Source organism: Myodes glareolus, chromosome 4 (genome assembly GCF_982192425.1).
Source record: "Myodes glareolus chromosome 4, mMyoGla1.1, whole genome shotgun sequence".
In the NCBI taxonomy this organism is placed as follows: Eukaryota; Metazoa; Chordata; class Mammalia; order Rodentia; family Cricetidae; genus Myodes; species Myodes glareolus.
In genome coordinates, this window is record NC_142029.1 from 7,790,454 (window position 1) to 7,811,075 (window position 20,622).

The 20,622-nt window shown below is 42.8% G+C and overlaps 1 protein-coding gene across 18 annotated transcripts in view; it reads left to right on the plus strand.

The window, feature by feature from the left end:
- Window positions 1-20,622, plus strand: part of Rbms3 (RNA binding motif single stranded interacting protein 3) — a 796,347-nt gene that overhangs the window by 706,960 nt on the left and 68,765 nt on the right. The window lies entirely within an intron of this gene.

Below are 20,622 nucleotides of genomic sequence, written 5' to 3' on the forward strand. Positions count from 1 at the left end.
GTCTTGTCTTCCCCACACTGATGGGCTGAAACTTCAACTGTGAGATGAATCAGCCCTTCTTCCTCTAACTTGCTTTAGTCAGAGTATTTTATCATGACAATAGGAAAGAAAAAAGGACAAAGAACATGTTCCCAGTGACCTCCACAAGTGTCCTTATCTCCCGGTAAGCCACCTCCTCAGGCTCAATCATGACTATGTAAGCCTTTGAGCATCACTCTAGATGTACTCATGACAAGTGTCTGTAAAGAGACATTTTCTTATATGGAAAGATTTCCTTTTCAAGTCTATCATCTCTCATGATTTACTGTGAGGTAAGAAGGACAGCTAGGGTTGGAGAGATGGCTCAGAGGTTAAGAGTACTGGCTGCTCTTTCCAGAGATCCTGAGTTCAAGTCCCAGCAACCACATGGTGTCTCACAACCATCTATAATGAGATCTGGTGCCCTCTTCTGGTGTGTGTATACATAATAAATAAAGAAATCTTAAAAAAAAAAGAATGATAGCAAATGCCACTGACTTTATTCATGTTTCCAGTTTTCTTAAAGAAGATTCCTCCATTACAGCATAGTGTCTTGCAGGTCAAGGCTACTTCCCATCTCATAGAAGAAGCCAGATGACACCAGCATTTTCCTAATGGAATGTGTTTGGTGCCTTCAGCCTCAACAAGTATTTGTTGAGAATTTGCAATGTCAGGCTTAAGATCTTCACCCAAAGTTCTGTGTCAGGGTGAAGACCAAGCAGCCATTACTGCTCCATGGCTCATGAAGTATGTGTGATGTTCAGCATGGCTAGAGCTGGATGTGGGTGTCCAAGTGAGTCAGGGCAAAGTGCACTCCCTAGCAGCAAGCAGAAATGAGAAGACAGAATTATTGGATGGAGGCTGTAAGGATGCTAGCATGCCTGCACAGATTGATGACATCACTTTAGCTTTCGCAGGTGTCAACCCATCCTTCCTGATGGTAATTACCCCCAAGAGTCAACTGACTCTGATGCTGCACTTGAGAGAATAGACAGCCTTCCATTATTTTGCTGTGAAATATCCAGTGTAGGCAAATGTTTTGGATGACAGTCCTCCAGGCTGTGCTGCTGTTTGGAAAGACCATGGCACCTTTAGGAGGTGGAACCTTGCTGGGCAAAGTGGGTGACTTGTGGTATCCTTGATACTTGATAGTCTTACACCTTGATGCCCAGGAAATCCATGTGCCTCACCCTCCTGTTGCATACCTTCCCTACCATGGTGGTCTGTGTCCCTTCTTAAATTCTAAGTTAAGTTAAGCCCTTCTTCCTTTTAGTTGCTTTTCTTGGTTATTTGGTCACAATGATGAGGAAAGTAACTCATATGGAACCAAACCATCTGATCAGCAGAGAAGAGAAGGGTAACTTTCTGCTGACTTTGTCTAGAAGACATGCATGAAATTGATTGATATCATACTACGTATTTCACAATTTTAAATGAGGATAGCATGCCTGGAGAGAAGGCTCAGTGGTTAAAAACGTATGCAGCGTTTCTACAAGATCTGACTTTGGTTTCTGCAATTCATTAACATGTAACTTACAACCACCTGTAACTTCAGCTTTACGGGATCTAATTCCCCCTTGTGGCCACTATGGCACTTGCACTCATGGGCACATACATACCCGCACAAATATACATAATTAAAATTAAAAAATGAGTCTCCCAAAAATAAGGAGTGTTTGTTCCGTCGATGCCACTCAACAGAGTGGAAAAGAGATGCAAGGGGGAGGATGAGAAAGCTGAGAGCAGGTGCTGTGGAGGAAGATGGAGCCATACCCATGTTAAAAAGAGCAATGTGACTTTGCATGCAACTCTTATGTCGCACAGAGGAAAGGAGCCTCATGATCAACTTGACCTGAAAAGACAATCTTAAATTTGCTTGCTGCTCTTACAAAGAACCCAGGACCAGTTCCTGGCACTTGCATCTGGCAACCCCTAAGGCCCTGTAACTCTAGTTCCAGGGTGTATCTGATACATTCTTCTGAGCTCTTGAGGCACACAAATATCTGTGTGTATGCCCCCACCACACTGTAATAAAAGTACAACCTTTAGAAACACAACCCTCTATTCAGAGGAACTTCTCTCAAGAGCTAATTTGAATGTCTTTTAATCAATGCATGTTATAGCTAGTTCTGCATAACAATGTTTTATATTAAAAAACAGTTCTGACTTTCTTACAAAGCCTTTCATCTTCTAAGTCCAAGATCTCATAATTGCTTTTGATCAATAACTAAAAAGGTCATTATGGGGCCCACTTTGTGTTACGTGCTGTTTGTAGGCATCTCTGATAGCACATCTCAGGATAATCTCTTCAGCTTTCTGAGATGCATGTATGGAATCTAGTTCAAAGGAAAGCTTAGAAGATGTCAGGATAGAAACAGCTCCGTGTAACACCAGGACGGAGAAAACAGAGAAACAAAGGATCATCTTGATACAGAAGAAAGAGGAAGACATAAAACTCACCACGGGTAAGATGACAGTGAAGTGAAGATATTTTCAAAATACCTATCTTGGATTAATTCAGCAGCATTTATAAGCAAATACCTTTTAGCAGCTGTTGCTCCTTTCTCAGCATTCAAACAATTCAAAGAGAGTATAATAACATACAGTATCAAGATTCTCTGTATATTTTCCATCTTTATGTGGCTTTATTTTAACCTCTATTTCTAGTTTTACTTTTACTCTTTGAGACAGGTTCTCTGTGTATCTTTGTCCTGGAACTCCCTGTGTAGACCAGGCTATCCTTTTTCTCATAGAGATCCACTTGTCTCTGCCTCCCAAGCGGTGGGATTAAAAGTGTCCACCACCACACCTTGAATTCACAGAGGTCTATCTACCTCTGCCTCCCAAGCTTTGGGATTAAAGGTGTGTGCTACCATACCTTGAACTCACACAGATCTGTCTGCCTCTGCCTCCCAGGCATTGGAATTAAAGGTGTGTGCTACCACACCTTGAAGTCACAGAGGTCAGTCTACCTCTGTCTCCCAAGTGTTGGGATTAAAGGTGTGTACCACCACACCCAACTACTCTCTTCCTTCCTTTTTTATTTTAAGGATTTTAACCTTTTTTAAAGCCTGTATATATTTTTAAACACACAGTAAACCTTTTAGACATTTTTTTCATCTTTGAATCAATCTTTACTGTGTATCTCTCTCCTTTTCTGACCACATGAGTCTTTAATTTACTAAGCAATATGGGTAGGATTAAAGCTGTGTCTTTGACGGCTGGATCCAGCCCATTTCTTAGCTTTTTGAGATTTCAGCCTCACGGCTGAGGTACCGGCCTGAGCCATGTTTATTGCCACAGCCCTATGGCATTTCAAGGTCCCTGCCAGCAAGCAAGCTGCAAGAGTTATGTCCACAGACAACACTCAAATCCTCTCTCTGTAGCCTGACCTCCTGCCTCAAAGAATCAGAGTTTACAATATAGGTAGGTCAACCAGACAGAAAGTAGAGGCGGGGTAATGAGAACAGGAGAATTCTGGGAAGGAGGAAGCCCATTCCTCGGACTCCTGCCCAGATCACCGAAGAAGCAGGATGTGACCTGCCCCGCTGAAAAAGGTACTGAGCCACATGGATAACATACATAAGAATAATGGGTTAATATAAGCTATAGGAGCTAACTGGGAGACTGAGCTAATGGGCCAATCAGTTTATAACCTAATATAAACCTCTCTGTGTGGTTTTCTTTGGGGCTTTTCGGCTGTGGGACCTGGCGGGAGGACAGAAACCCCCAATAGCAGGCCCTCATGGTACAGCATGGCGCCCACCATCTGACCCACATGTTACACTAATCAGACCAGACACAGATTCCAATTTGTAGCTCCCCGTACCATGGTTTGCCATCCACATGTGGCACTAACAGACATGGTGGGAGTGGTCCCTCATCCTAGTTGAGATAGCTGGTGAAACTTCTAGGAAAGCTTTTACTTTCCACTAGTAATTCTAGATGCTATGCAGTGCTTCTCAGACCTAGGCATATAATGGACTAGCCATATGATGATATCACATTAAATGTGCTTGTCTCCTGTGCCCTAATTTAAGTGCTGGCTTATGCCCCTTGCAAGAAAGATTATTTAGCTAGTTAATTATGCCCTTCCTTACAGTCAGAATTTTAGAGCTAATTATGTGTTGTGCTAACGTATGCCTTTTGGAACCAACCAGTGCATGCACACCTGATGTTTCTACTTCAGAGTTGATCTCGGTGATATGTTAAGAAGTAGAGATAGAGATTTCAAATTCTAAAGTGTTAGAGGCACAACATTCATTGGCATGTAAGAGCCAATATAGGGTATATCTGCAGGATATTTTAGAAGTTTGGTTTTGTTCCATTTTAAATTGCATCACATTTCATTTCTGGTTATCAACCTACAGTGGAGGAGTAACATGATTGGAGAAGCTCATAACCATAAGACGTGTCGGGTAAAACCAGAGAAAGTTAGCTACTTTCTCAAATCCATAAGGAAATACAAGGAGATGGTTTATTGATTCATCATCTCCTGAAGTCAATGTGAAAGTAGGTATTCTCTGAGGAGGCCTCTGTTCATTTTTTCTATCTTTAAATCATTGTGAGTAGGGGATTTTGTGAACTCTACCACTATTGGGAAGTTCCCACAGACTGCAAACTGCTGTGTGCTTGGAACTTCTGCATTGTTGACCATGGTGCATTATTTGAGACAAAGCTAGATAATCCCATATTTGGCGCTTCTAGCTTTAAACTGTACTTTTCTCCCAACATTGGAGTTGGCACTCATAATAGGGAACACTTACACAGGTCACAGAAGTAATGACTACTTACAGGAGTTGGTTCTTCTCTTCCCCCATGGGGCTCCAGGGGTCAAGTCTGCTCATCCAGTTTGAAGGAAGAACTGACTCCCAGAAATTGTCCTCTGACTTCACATGTGTACCACAGCACATGGATTCTCCTTCCATATCCCATCCCATATATATGCTTATAAATAAATGAAAGTAATTTTTAAAAAGTAGATAATAAGTAATGAGCTCATGGTGACTCATTTCAAAGAGTCACAGTTAAAAAAAAATTACATACAAGGGGCGCAAATGGCGAATCATTGCAGAATGTTGTGTTTTCCTGGGGATTTTCCAGATCCCACGAGATTATAATGCAGGCTGGTTTCCTCTTCTTAGATACTATGAAGAGCAGTTCAAAGTGAGTTTCTTAAAACCCCTAGCACTGTGTCGGTATCTTTAGACAAGGGCTTACAAATTGGATCATGGCTCAAAGATTTAAGTGTCCTTTGTGACTTTTTCTAAGAATAAGTTTCAGTTGGGAAATGTCAAGATTGAGGATTTATTTACAGGCAATCATCAGGAAGATCTCTGAGTGAAATAGTGCCCATAATACAACAGAGCATTTCAGATATAAGCCTTTGATCTGTATTATTGAATCACTGATACCTGAACCATCATTACAGGCTATGGTGGGGGTGGGGAGATGGCTTAGTTGGCAAATTGCTTGCCAAGCCTGCAAGCGTAAGACTGTTGGGTTCGGTGTTCAGCACCCACATACAAGCACACCAGTATTCCCAAGTGTCAGGGAAGTAGAGGCAGGAGGATCTCTAGGACATCAAGCACTGGTTTCTGCACTCATGGGCTCATGTGCACATGTGTACCTGCACCCGCAAACATAAACACACGATGCATAGATAACACATCACTGTTCTTATTTGCATAGTCCCAAGAAGGAAAAAAGTTAAGGTAATTCTGTACTTCAAACAGATTCTAGCACAGAACAGAAACATGCAGCATCAGTGTGTGCTTTCAAAATGACCTAGGACACGTTCCCATTGTTTCTGAGCAGAGAATTTGCCTCGGTTCATCTGGGCAAGCCTGCTAACTGCAGCCACTCTTATTTATGGAACTATGGAGGCAGACATGCACAAATCAGAGCGGACCAGTGTTTGACTGGATCTGTATTACTCACTCCCCTTGTGGCTGTGATGAAGTATATGACAGAAAGCAGGATTTATGTCAGCCCATGATTCAAGGGTGTAGCTCCTAAAAGCAGGGAGATGTGGCTTCAGGGGTATGAGCTATCACATCTCTGTAGATCAAGAAGGAGGGACCAGACAGGAAATGGAGCTAGAACATAAACCCCATTCTGCTCCTTAGACACTGACTTCCATCCTCTAGACCTCCTTGAAACTTTTATAACCTCCCTAAGCACTATCAGCAACTGGAGATTGAATCTTCGAACATGCGAGTCTGTGGGCCTGTGGTGGGTGAGCCGGGAAGGAACGTTCATCAAACCACACCGATGTCCAGACACTAAGAGACATGTTCTGGTTGACACACTTCCTTCTCACAGCTGTCTTGGAAACTAGAATTACTTATCACATATTGATTCGCAGCGGAGTCCAAATCAGAGAAGATCCTCCTGCACACACTTCCAACAGATGATTCTCTTTCCCAACTCACTGTTTACTTACGAACAGATCCTTAGACAATCACAAAATTTTTCCACATTTATCTTGAAGGTACATTTTCCTGAATTTCTTAAACTTAGTGGTAGCCATTGAGTATCTACTTTCTTGGGTTTATTTGAGTTTTTATGTTTGCTTTTTGTTGGTTTGTTTATGTGTTTGCTTTGAGACAGTGTTGCCTATAACCTAGGCTGATCTTGAATTCTCTACATGGCTGATGCCGAATTTGAATCCCTGGTGCCCTTGCCACCACCTCCCCAGTGTGGTTTCACAGGAGGTGACTCTGTGCCTACCTGCCCCCGCCACTAATCAAACTGTTGAACTTCCTCAGTGCTTGGAATGTTAAACTTATCTGAGGCTGTTAGATTTTATTTACATTGTATGTACTAGAAATGTGGCACATTGGTTGTCTTTGTTAGACTTATGATCACAGGTTACTCTAGGACAGAAAGAGCCCTGCAGGGTGAGCAGATTAGAAACATGCAGATTGTGTTTCCTTAAAAGTAAATGTTGTTTTTTATTTTCTGAAAATTCAACAAGCTAGTTAAAGGAAAGAAAATGTGTCATTGACCTGTGAGAGACTTTTAGGACAATCAAGAACATTTATGAGCCAAACATTGAGGCATACACTTGTAATCCCATGGTTGGGTATGGGCAACAGGAAGAGAGGATGTTCAAATACCACTTGGCACAGTGAGTTCAAGGCTAGCCTGGGCTGTGTGAGACCCTGTCTCAACAATGCTTTCCCCACCAATAAAAAAAAAAAATGAAGATAAGATTCTGTCCCCTGAATCTTGTTAAGATGATGGCCACAGGGTGTGTGTGTGGGGGGAGAATAGCTTTTCTAGCTTTATTTAATAGAAGAATTGGATTGTTAAAAGTCAGTGGACTTTATTGTTTGTTTGTTTGGTTGGTTTTTTTGCTTTTGTCGAGACAGTGTTTCTTTGTGTGTTTCTGCTTTGACTGTCTTGGAGCTCACTCTGTAGACCAAGCTGACCTAGAACTCACAGAGCTCTGCCTGCCTCTGCTTTCCAATTGCTGAGATTAAAGGTGTGTGCCACCACCACCTGGTCTACAAAGCAGGACAGCCAGGGCTACATAAAGAATTCCTATCTCAAAACAAAACAACAAACAAACAAAAAACCTCAGCGAACTTATTAGAGATGGAATTTCATTCATTCATCCCATCACTCATTCAACAAGCACATCCTGAAAGTCTTTGACGGGGCAAGCATTGGTTCTAGAAATTAAGAGCTAATAACTGAACAAAATCAAAGTTCGTGCTGTAATAAAACTTAAAACCCAGCATGGGGAAAAGTAGTAAACAATGACCAGGACCCTGGTTTCAAGTATTCAAAGATGGACATAGTGGGAGTGAAATCATTCAGACAGACTTTGTCTTGGAGACTTCAGCCATGGGTTTCAGCATCTTTTACCCTTCTTGGTGCCATTCTTCTTTCAGGAGACTTGGATGTCTCAAGAGGTGACAGATTCTTCCTTTCTTGTGGTGTCTTTGACTTAACAGAGAACCTGGGAGCCATCAGGCATCTCTTCCATAGTAAGGGGTGAGGAGGAGGGTAAGGCAGTTGTAGTTCCTCCCCTTGCTAACCTGTGGTGTGTTAAGGCAGGAAGTGGTTGATTTAGTGTACATTTAAGAATATGAAATTAAACTTGACATTCTATCTGGGGAAAGATAAGTAGAACTCTGAGATTTATCAATTAGACCTAACCAAGAAAGGATGTGTGTGTGTGTGTGTGTGTGTGTGTGTGTGCGTGCATGTGTGTGCACGTGCATGTGTGTGTGTGAGTTGAAGAGATATATTTTGACTCACACTTAGAAGGAACAGCTATGGTGACGGAAGAGTCAAGATGGCAGAGAAGTCAAGATGGTGGAGTATGAGGCAATGGGTCACGTTGTGTCCACACTCAGGAAGTGGAGACAGAGAATTTGGGGACTTGGCTTGCTTTCTCCTTTTTACTCAGTCTGAGAGCACAGCCCATGAATTGTATCATCCATATATGGGATTGAGTCTGCCTATGTCAGTTGACTTTGTCTAGAAACCCCCTCATAGACACGCCCAGAGATCTGTCTGTTTCTTAGGTGACCCCAAGTCCACTCAAGTTGGCCATCATCACCACACGTCACAGTAGAGAAGAACCAGGGGAAGCAGCTAGCTGCCTTTACCCCACCTAAGCTCACAGACTCAGTGCTTCTTGCAAAATACCTTCTGAAGGATCTGCCCCCGTCATCGGTGAGAAACTGGCTGTGAGGGCTTGCGTGTGGGCACTGCTTTCTGCTACTATGGCAAACAGTTTGGTCACCTAGAAAATGCCAGACTTCCACAAGCATGTGCCCTGGGGCTGGGGTTTGAACTCTTGTCTTTTCTGGAACATGGCTATCTTTGCAGTTTAAGAGTTTATCCCATCTCCTTTGAGGCTCTTGATGTACAGTTTGTCCCGTGACAGAAGATAAAGCGGAGCTCTGCAGCAGTGTTCCAGCTGTGAAAAAGCGGGATTGGGGGAGGTTAATTGGCTTTCCTAATATCACACAAGTTGGTGGCAGAACCAGGGCACCCGTGTTTCAATCCAGTTAACACCAATTTTATTTCATTATGTCTGACTGGGCTCTTCATTAAGTTTCTGTGTTTCAGGTTATGCAATTTAACCCTCAGAAAATCAAGTTGAGAGATTAATAAAAAATATTGTGATTTTAGTCCTTTTGTTGTGGGATATAAAATATTAGTATATTATCTGGGCCCACTAATGCAAATTACATTAGCATAATAAGTAAGGTATTTTAATCTTTTGGCATGCCATCAGTACACTTGAAATGGAAGGTATGATCTAGTTAATAGCTTTGACTTGGAAGGATTCATCCATCCAAATAGTATCCTGATTTAATTTTTTTCCACTTCAGGATTATATAATTCTGGAAGACATGGCTAAGGAAAATTTCCCTTGTTTTATGCTGACTAGCCACTGCATATGACTCACAATGAGATTAATATCACTGGGATTTTGCAATTTATCAAGTTAATGGGTTAATGCATTTTAATACAGGTAGTTTAGATAAAATACATAATGAATGATTGTAAGAAGGTTCCATAACAAAATACAAAATACCTGATACTGTACAATTTGAGCCTATGTTTAGGACAGAAATCTCTGTAACCATGTGCTCAGACCTTCTCCCCTTTCCACATGCTGGGTGGTTCATGGTGTGTTTTGTTTTCTATAACATGCAATTGATTTTGTTTTGAGACAGGGTCTCGCTCTGCAGCCCTTGCTGACCTGGAACTCCCTTTGTAGACCAGACTGGCCCCAAATTCATAACTCCTCCAGAGTGTCGGGTTTAAAAGTGTATACCACCATGTCTGGCAACTTTTGATACTCTATGATCATTTTATTTAATTCATTTTTAAAGAAGAGATTCTTATTCCCACCCAGCCCCCCAAGCAACCCATCTACTAAATCAAAAGGGCAAAGTAACTTTTCTCTGAACTCATATTAAAGAGTTTCTCCTGAAGTAATATTAGTTTATAATTTTCTTTACATAAGATATTTAAGGCCAAAGTAAAGAGATATGAAGGCCTTTCCTATAGGCTTACATTTAAAAAGGAATTATTAATAAAGGTTAAACATTTATAAAGATTCTTCCTAGTTCGTTAGTCAGATTTCTTAAGAGCCTTTGCTCATAACCCTCCATTAGTGAAGAGACAGCTGTATAATTTTCCAGACATAGAAAACTTGATGCTATGCAAAGGCACCCAGTGGCTTCATTGGCTTGCTCTTAGATTCCAAAATAAAAGACAAAAATGGGCCCTGGCTTCTTAATGTTATAAGAAATGAATAAGACTGGTCATGAAATAAGACCAGTCATGTCTAAGCAACCCATGGATTCAGAGGCTGCAGCATCTTTTTGGAGAAATCCAATATGGGAGATAAGATAAGGACAGGGGCAAGTGGGGCTTCTTGTGGAAGAAGAAAGGAAGAAAGCTCCAGCGGCAAATGAAAGCATCAAGATTCTAAGATTTTAGTACTGCAGACTCACGTGGCTAGATCCTGCATGGATGTGAGTGGCCCTTGTTCAGTGTGCAGTGCGTGGTGTCCTGAGCACTTTAACTGTCAACTTGACACAGCCCAGAGTCGTCAGAGAAAGGAATCTCCATTGAGGGACTGAGGTCAGGCCAGATCGGGTTGGCATGGAAGGGATGTCTGTGAGAGATTTATCTCGCTTGAATGTTGATTCAAATAGGAGGGCCCAGCTCACTGTGGGTGGCACCATTCCCTGAGAAGATTGTTCTGGGCCATGCTAAAAGCTAGCTAAGCATGAGCCTCCAGGTGACGCTGCACACAGGGTTCCTTCACCAATTATGGCATCAGGTTGCTGCCTTGAGTTTCTGCCTCGATTTCCCTCAGTGGACTGTGAAGGGGAAGCATGAAGTGGAAGAAACTCTCCCTCCCCTAAGCGGCCTGTGCTCAGAGCCTGTTATTACAGCAACAGAAGGAAGCTAGCTACGGAACTCGCTAATCCCAGATATAATTTTGGCAGCTATTCCTCTACATTTTCATTGAGATTCCCCATCTGATGGTTTCTTTTTCTTGGACATGTTTCTTAACCTACTTGACATGTCCCTGGTATGGATCCAGAGAATCCCCTTGAGACTGCATTTGGGGTCAGGAAATCTACGTTCTCTGCCCTTGTATCTAAAGGGCTCCAGCCATCTAATGATGCAGTCACAGCCTGTACCAGCTGAGTGCTTCACTACGGTCCATGAACCAGGCATAATAGCTCACGCCTGCAATACTGGGACTCAGAAGTCCTAGGCAGGAATATCAATAGTTCAAGGTCAGTCTCAGCTACATAACAGGTTTGAGGTCCATCTTAACTACATGAGTTCCTAGCTAACTGAGCAAGGAAGCAAATGCATGTACTCTATGCATCGCTACCCTTCTGACACTTTACTCAGAAATTTGGCTGTCATGTTGATCATCTACTGGTCCGCCTGCCTCTTCCTGCTTTCATTATTGAATGGAATGCTTTTAGATTTAAAAACAAGTTATATGTTGAGTGTTTTGCCTGTGTACATGTCTGTGCGCTGTTCATGAGCCTGATGCATTTGGAGGTCAGAAGAGGTATTTGGTCCCCTGGAACTGGAGTTACAGATGGTTGTGAGGCACCATGTGGTGCTGGGAATCAAACGCTGATGCCCTATAAGGATAAGTGTTCTCTACCATGGAGCCATCTCTCCAGCTCCTTATGAAACACTCTTATTGGTTAAAATAACTTAAGAGTCCTCTGAAAAGGCCACTGTTCTGTCATTGACCTGTCCCCTTTTTTAATGTCCCATGTTGCCAGAAAGCACCATCCAGGAGAGTAGTCTTGGATGTCAATGGTGAAAAGCAAGCAGTTCACTGACCTCCTGAATGTGAGCTCCATAGAGTTTAGATCAGACCTGGGACTGGCCAGATGGTTTCGTAGATACAAGCACTTGACACACAAGCCCATTAACCTGAGTTAAGCCTTGGAACCTGCAGTGGAGAGAGAAAACATGTGTATTCACACACACACACACACACACACACACACACACACACACACAGTGATGATGATGATGATGATGATAAGTAAATAAATAAAATCCCGAAAGACAAATGAAACGCAGTAAATTTCTTTCACTTGGCTGAGAGCGTGCAGTGCTCAAATGAGCAAGCAGACGTCTTCCTCCATCCATAAACCGAAATGCTGAGAGCCTCCTTCATCAGAAATCCTGCAGTGCGAGTAAGTTAGCAGACACAGTGACTGGTGCTCAGAAGTGAGAAAAGAGCGTGAGCTGAGGGGCTCGTGGCTCTCTAAGAAAGCTCGCATGACTGACAACTGGCAAATCACAAACAACTCTTCCTCCCTTCTGAGGCAGCTGCACGATGCTCCCTTCATTCAGAAACCATTCAGCAAAGATCATTCTCCTTGCCTGAACCTAGCTTCTAGCTGAAGCAGCAAGGAAAGAGGCAGCCATCATTTCTTAATCAGAGGCATTTTTGACACCTGCATTTTACTTTGGACAGGTGACTTCTGCTCCATTAAGGTCCCCAGTGAACAGATGGGAAGGAAAATCAGAAGTTGGTGCCAGTCAGTAAAGTCAACTGCTTTTGTTTTTTCATTTTGTATATTTGCAGAATGAATGCTGAATAAAAGTATGTTTGCAGGAAAGTTTCAGGTCAAGACTATTAGGTGTAAACATTTATACAGCCAAGTCTTAGAAGAAACTATGTATTTGAAATTAAACTCTGGACTTAGAAGTAACACAATCTCTTCTAAAGTTTTAAAAGTTTTGTTTATGTGTATGAGTATTTGCCAGCACGGTATACACGTGTGTCACATGTGTACAGTGCCCATGGAGACCAGAAAATGGCATCAGATCCCCAAGAACTGAAGTTACACAGGGCTGCTAGCCTCCATGTGGATTGTAGAAACTGAGTCCAGGTCCTCTGCAAGAGCAGAAAGTGCTCATAACCACGGAGTCATCTCTTCAACTCCAACTTCTGACGTTTTTTATCAACCTAAGTAGTCACTGGAGTCAGAAAAGAAATGTTAGCTACTTTCATGCATTGTGTGGGTTACCTATTTTTTTCTTTCATTAACAGGGAGATGATAGATAGATAGATAGATAGATAGATAGATAGATAGATAGATAGATAGATAGATAGATAGATAGATAGATAGATAAATGATGTCCATAGAAGGATTGTCTGGGGATAAGTCAGTCCTGTCGGGAAGAATATCATGGGACTATTTCATCAGTCAATTAACAGGTTGACAGCAGGCTTTGATTAGAGATATGGAGAATAGCAGCCTCTTCCATGATAGAGCTGTGATTGACAACTGAAATTCACACAGAAGCCATTATTGCCAATTCTGCTTTAGAGATGAACCAGCCATCCCTCAGGATATCAGGGCTCCAGCCAGCACAGCATTTTGATCTTGATAATTAAGCTAACTAGCCAGTCGTGTGGGGCACAATCTGGTGTGTCTGCAATTAGCCTTCATTTTTTTTCTTTTTTTAGAGCAATTTCTGTCTTACATTCTGCTCTTCAGTCTGACACTTCAGGACCCCAGGTTGTTTCCAACGTCCCCAGCTTGTTCCATCTAAATAACCTTACACCTTATAGGAGAAGACACACATTGTGGTGGGTCTGACTTGGGACTTCAGAAATCGAGTGTAATATTAGTCAGTCAACAGTGAGGATCAAAGAAGACAGAAATGGACAATGTCATCAACGATGTCTCTTTGGGAAGTAACTGTAGCTTCCTTGCTTATTTATGTGATTGCATGTCATTTAAAATAACTTTTTATATTTATGAGTGTGTGTGCACAGGCCATGGCAAACGTGTTAGACAGAGATCAATTTGTGGGAATCGGTTCTCTCCCTCTCTCTTTACCATGTGGGTTCCAGGAATTAAACCCAGGTCATCCGTCTTGGTTGCAAGCACCTTTCATTCACCAAGCCAGCTCGCCGGCCCTATGTATGCATTATATTTTTGAAGCTTGTCCAGTTCGTCTCATTAAGGCCATGAAACTCTAAGTTAGCACTGAGTTCTTTCAAAGTAAAACATTCCTGCATTCAATTAGTATTGATAAATTAAATTAGCTAATTAACTCTGGATCCTAAATAGATTAACCAAAATGTCTTTTACAAAATTCCTAGGGCTCCACCTTGGCAAGCAGTTAGGCACAAAGGTTGCACTTGGAGCGACCTCCTTAGAGCCTGAACATGATTCTTCCGATGGAAGATTTAGTTTTGTCTGTCTCGAGAAAGCCAAGACAGCTTAGAAGGTAGATTAACTTTTGCAATAGTCAAAAGAGTCAAGCCATGATTTTCCCACAGAGCAATCCAAGTCGTTTATCTAGCCATCTTGGAATCCTGCATTTCATAGGGTCAGACGATGTGGTGTGTGAATATTTTCTTATGGGAATAAAGAAATGATTGACTGATGTGTACTTATGCTAACTGAAGTGGGACCAAGCCAGCCAGATGTTTCCAGCTGAACCTAGCCCACAGATGCTATTATTTCATGATTCCTTAATCTGGGGATTACCTGGATCAGCCAAGTGGGCAAGATATCAGTGTCTTTAGTCAAACTGGCTCCTTGGGAAAGAGCTCTCCCAGAAAGGCTGGAAGTGGGGGGAATGCTGAGGGGGGGAGCTGGAATCGCCCTGGAAACCTTCTGAAGGAAGCTATCAGGGCTGTTTGTTTTTCTTGCCTTTGGATGTGGTCCTTGGTGAAGTCAAAAGAATGGAATGAGCGCGAAGGGGACACAGATGACAGCGGGGCTGTTGCCACAGCTGGCTGCTGAGTGGGCGGTCCTTGAAAGATGAGCCAAGGGAGGTTGGTGACAGGAAACATCTGCCACGATGGGACTAGGCTGAAACAACTGGCTTTGAAGCTTCCTCTGGGGTGAGGAGGTGGGGCATTTGGCCTTTAGGATGGAAATGAAGGATGTAGATGTTGGCAAGCTGGTGGCTTCAAGCTTGCTGCTATGCTGTGCACGTTGGAAGAAAGCACAACTTTATGTCAATAAACCTCCGAAACCAGACAAGTGCCTGATTCCTCTGCTGCTTCCTTTCCTGTCACAGGACAGTCTGTGGGAAATGGAGGGCATGCTGAGAGAAATGGGTGGGAGAAAAACACGGATGGGGATAAATCATTCTGATTATTCTTCTCATGTACTTTATTATATCAGTGTAATGTCGGCTCCTCCTTGAGAGGTCAGAAGTGCGTTTGCTGTCATCCTGATTAATATACTGATAGTGTCACTTTCTTGGAGTTTTAAAAGTCTTAAATTCTGATTTATTTCTATGTATTTATATCTCTGTATGTGTATGCGTACTGGTGGAGGTCAGAAGTAGACGTCTGGTCCGCTGGAGCTGGGGTTGCATGCAGTTGGAAACTGCCTGAGGTGGGTGCTTGGGAGCTGAACGCAGGTCTCCTGCAGGAGCAGTATGTGCTCTTAACTATTGCGCCATCTCTACAGCCCTGCTTTATAGAATTTTGGTAAATTAATACAAAAACCATCGATCACAGGCCACATGATGATAAGCCCTCAAACTTGAGTTCCCATTGGTCGCATTTTATTCGAGGCATATTGGGAGTAATGCAATTAAGAAAGGAAGCTTTTTTACCCAACGCTAATTTTCTACAGGAGAGAATTCTTTGCAGTGGGTTGATCTGGTAAGCAGTTAATGCTGAAGATTAGTGGTCCACACATTTCCAGATGGTCACAGGAGGACCCTGCCACCGTTGGCCACTATGTGGCTGAATAGCACTGGGCGACTTTTGTCTCCTTGCACAGGGACATGGACACTGCATTCCCCATTCTGCTTTATTCTGAAGTGACTTCTGTGTGGAATTTCTTGAAGGTGGCCCTGAGGAGCATGCCCTATGGATATATGTCCAATGGCGAAATCGTTCAGGAAATGTGGAGGGGAAGTGGTCGGGCCCTTTGGGTCTGCTGGCTTGGGTTTTCTTTGGTTGGCTCTATTCTGCATCTGGAAGACAGTCCTGACTCAGGGACATTTAAACGAAGAATACCAGTGGATACAGCCAGGAAGGCAGAGGTATATCACTGGAAATCCCTGGACACGTTGATGAGAGACCTATGCCAGCAAACACCCACAGCAGCAATAAAAAGTCACCCGTGGAAAAGGATAGGGTTTATTTTTTTCTAACTGACCATGGTTATACAAAGGAACATATTAATATCACTGAGATAACTCAAGCTATCTGGTCCTCAAGTTAAAAAGTGGAAAAAAGAACAAACAAGTTGGTTAGGAATCAGATGAAGAATCGTTTCAGAAGAATTAGTTCTGGATCTGAAGAGATGCCTCGTTTGAAGTTAAAGCTTTGCCAACATGAGAACGTGCGTTCTAATCCCGGGACCTACGTGGTGGCTGACACTTGTGATTCAAGTACCAAGGAGGTGGAGATGAGCCGATGCCTGGGGCTCACTGTCCAGCCAGCCTTGCCCACTTGGAAGGCTGAGACCAGTGAGAAACTCTGCCTCTGTAAACCAGGTGGGCAGTGTCAGAGGAACAATGGCAAAGTTTTCTCTGGACTCCACACGTACTTCACACAAATGTACCCAAACATGCACACATATGAGCATACATGCCTAAAAGGAAACTCAGTCCAAAGCATGGTAGGAAGGAGACAACACTTGACAGACTTTCCTGTGAGGCCCAGACACTGGGACCTTCTGGAAGAAAAGACCCACACCCCTAAATCTGGACTTGACCTGACGAGATTCTGCACTGTCACAATCTTGTCCTGGATCACACTGTAAGGAAGAAGGACCTAGAACTCTTGAGAACATTCTGTTAAATGAAGAAAAAGGTAAGGGCTGGTGAGATGGGCTGAGGTCCAGAGCTTCTTCACTGGAGCCCATGGAAAGGTGACAGGAGAACACATAACAGCACTAAATAGTCCTCTGGCCTCCACGGGAGCTCCATGGCTCGTGTGTGCCCCACCCGCCTCGACATGCATGCACAAATTAATAATTACAAGCAAACAGTAAAGCAGGGGTCTGAAGAAATGGCTTTGTGGTTTAAGAGCATTGGCTGCTCTCACAAAGGACCTGGGTTCAATTCTCAGAACCCACATGGAGGTTTAAAACCCTCTATAGCCACCAGGAAATCCTGCCTTCTTTTGCTCTCTGTGGGCACTCCATACACTTGGTGCATAGACGTACATTTGAGCAAAACACACGTAGACATACAATAAAAATTTACAAAAGTAATATTTTACTTACAAAAAAGATTTCTGTACTGTTTAAGAGAAAATGGCAATAAAAGGAAAAAGAAACCGCACAAGCGAGTTCCTGTCACAACTACAAGAAAGAAAAAACTAGAGAAAGCCTCAGAAGCACGGCTTTCATCTCACCCACTGGCCACTGCTTATGTGAGCTGGGCTCTCGGGAGAACTTGAATGCACAGGATTTTACCTTAGGATATGCCCCAGTCTGCTGTGGAGTTTTCTCTTTGAGTACAGGCTCCATCATCAACTTGGCATACACTGAGTTTGAGACAGATAGGCCACATCCACGCTAATGCAAAGGATACTTTCACAGATTAAATGAGTTGTTTAATCCAATCGTGTCTTTCTACCCAAGTCCTTATGTCTAGTTGAACCTCTGCCACAAACCAGGCAGATTCTTAAAACTTTCTTAAAGGAAACTGGACACCACCCAGGAATGTCCTCTGAGGAAACACAAAATGAAGTACATTTTGTAGCAAATTACAAGCCAAGAAATGGCTACTTTCCTAGTAATAGCCAATATAGAGGTGCCCTGTGACATATTTAAGCTCCTTACATCATAAACAACGGCTATCAGATGGTGGGGAGCTTTTCCCATTGATCACCCGTGTGAGCTGAGCAAGAAATTCCCAGGCTCATTCAGCAACTCTGTCCAACAGCATGCTGAAATTGCTATGGAGTCAGGACTTTTGGCCAATTTGTCAGCAAGGGAAGCTGTTAATGAGGGCGGTTATGAGACATCTCACAGTCCTGAGTGCTGGCTAAAGTCAGATAAACATTTTACTAGACCAAAAATGCAGTCCATAAATCTTCACACGTCCACTGGGAATTATTTTTGCTTCATCGTTCCTAAGAAGATAGGACCAGAATATTGCATCTGATAAGTATTTGAAACCACCAGTATGTTGGAGGTCTACAGAGTGATTGCTTGCTGGCAAATAGAGCACAGAGCATTTCTTTTCTCATTGACAGTAAAGTTCAGCAAGCATTTCAGGCTGGTGTGTGATTATTAACCCTGTTCACAGAACCAAAAAAGCCCAGATAAGCAGACAGAAGCATGTGGGCTGGGGCATGGCTGTGCTTGTAAAGGGCTTGCTTCCGTACAAGCCTGAGCAGTTGAGTTTATTTAATCTCCAGAACCACATAAGAAAGCAGGGCATGGCGCTGGGGAGGCAGAGATGGGGGACCTTTGCAGCCCTCCAGTAAGTCAGCCCGCCCTTGTCTGCAAGCTGCAAGCCAGAGAGAGACCCTGTCTCTGGGAAGAAGGTGGGCAGCAGCTGAGGAATGAAACCTAAGGCAGTCCTCCCACTTCCACACTCATGCACTGTCCCGCGCTTCCGTCTCGCCCGCAAGAACCACGCGGGACACAGGATCCTTTTGCAGAAAAGCTTTATGTCTCTTGGGAGCTAGAGCATAAGCCACATGGCGGAGACCCAGATATGATGGAACCCATCCCTTATATAGGAAACAGACCCTGCTTCGGACGTGTCATTCTTGGATTGGTCAACTGCTCCCAGTCCCAGGTGATACCTTGGGAGTAGTGGAAAGTTACTAACACGTGTGAGCTTTCTAGCTCACCTGGCGGTGCAGCGCCATCTATGGAGGAGAGTGTGGTTGCGGCCTTCTACAATGCACTCACGGGCGCGTGCACCTGTGCACACATGTGTACATGCACATACGTACATGTACACACACTAAGCATTGATACTGCATTTGTCGTGGTGCCTCTTGGGTATGGTGGATGGGGGCAGCCTACAAGTTGATTGATTCATTGATCACAAGAATGCTTTTCATTTCAGTGGCAGCCTCCTGCTCAGTTTCAGCCCCTGCCCATTAAAATCCCAAGAGCCATGGGGCTAAGCACGTACTTCCCATTGATTTTGTCTGTCAGTACCCTTAACCAAGCCGTTGTTGCAAGAACAGACCCTATACCATATTTTGGGTGTTACACATTACTCCAACAATCTAGTTAAGAGTGCTTACTGGTCTTGAAGAGAATCTGAGTTCAGATCCCAGTACTGGAAGAGTTCAGTTGTTCACAACTGCCTGTAATTCCAGCTCCAGAGGGTCAGATACCCTCTTCTGGCCTGTGTGGGCACTACACACAAGGAGCACACATACACAAGACAAGAATACATTAATATAAATAAAACAAATAAAAAGAAAAGAACAATCCACCTTCATAATGAAATTGTTTAAAAAATGCTTAATAGGATCAGTTCTATGATAAGCTCAGCAGGTATATGAGCTTAATGATATAAGTATTAATATTTCTGTTGCATATTTAGTCAATAAAACCATTTGATCATTGGGTCCCAAATTTTCAGCTTTCCATCAATAACTTAATATATTTGAAAACTAATTTGTTCTATTATTATTTTAATATTTTTATATCTATTTTATGTGTATGATTGTTTTGTTTGTCTGTCTGTATGTGTACCATATGTGTGCAGATGTGCCCACAGAAGCCAGAAGAAATCATTGGATCCCCTAGAACTGGACTTATGGACAGTTTTGAGCTGTCACGTGGGTGCTGGGAGCCACACCCAGATCTTCCACGAGAGCAGCAAGTGCTCGTGGACACTGAGCCATCTTTTCCACACTGCTGTATTATCCTAGGGAATCTGGTTAAAATACCAGCAGCTACTCCTGATCATGTTTTCATGGCACAGGCCCTTTCGGCACAAAAGACTAAAGGACTGTTAAAGAAAAAGGCACCATTGAGATTCCTAACTGTATGCATTACGTGCTTTTAAGAAATATGTCAGCATGACATGTTTACTTCATGTTCTCACTCAAAATGATTGTATTGTACTAGTAAACACTTAACTAATACATGAAACCTTTATTCACACTTGAGTAGGCATGTTGTACAATAAGGATTCTTGTAAGAGGGCATCCATGGCTACAACTAATTTGGTTTTAGTATCTTTTACTATTATATTCAAATCCATGCTTCAGTTTAAAAAAACAACCAGAGTATTTGATTTATGAGTAGAAAAAAAATCACTATGTTTATAACTAGCAGCCTCCCTTTGGTAGATGACAATGTGCCGGATTTTCTCCACTTGTTGTTCAACAGTGGAAAGTGGATCCCTTCTAAACAGCCTCAGAGCCAGGCATACTGACTTCAGTCTAAAGTCTCAGGACTTCATGGGTGGGAACAAGGGGATCATGAGTTGGTTTTCATTCTCTGCTATGTATTGAGCTTGAGTCTAAACTGGGCAACAGGAGACTCTGTCTCCAAACAAACAAGCAATCCCCCACCAAGTTTCAGATGGAGTGATTAGATCTATTATAATAATAATGGATTTATAGATCAGAGCACTTGTGGTGCAAGCATGAGAGCCTGA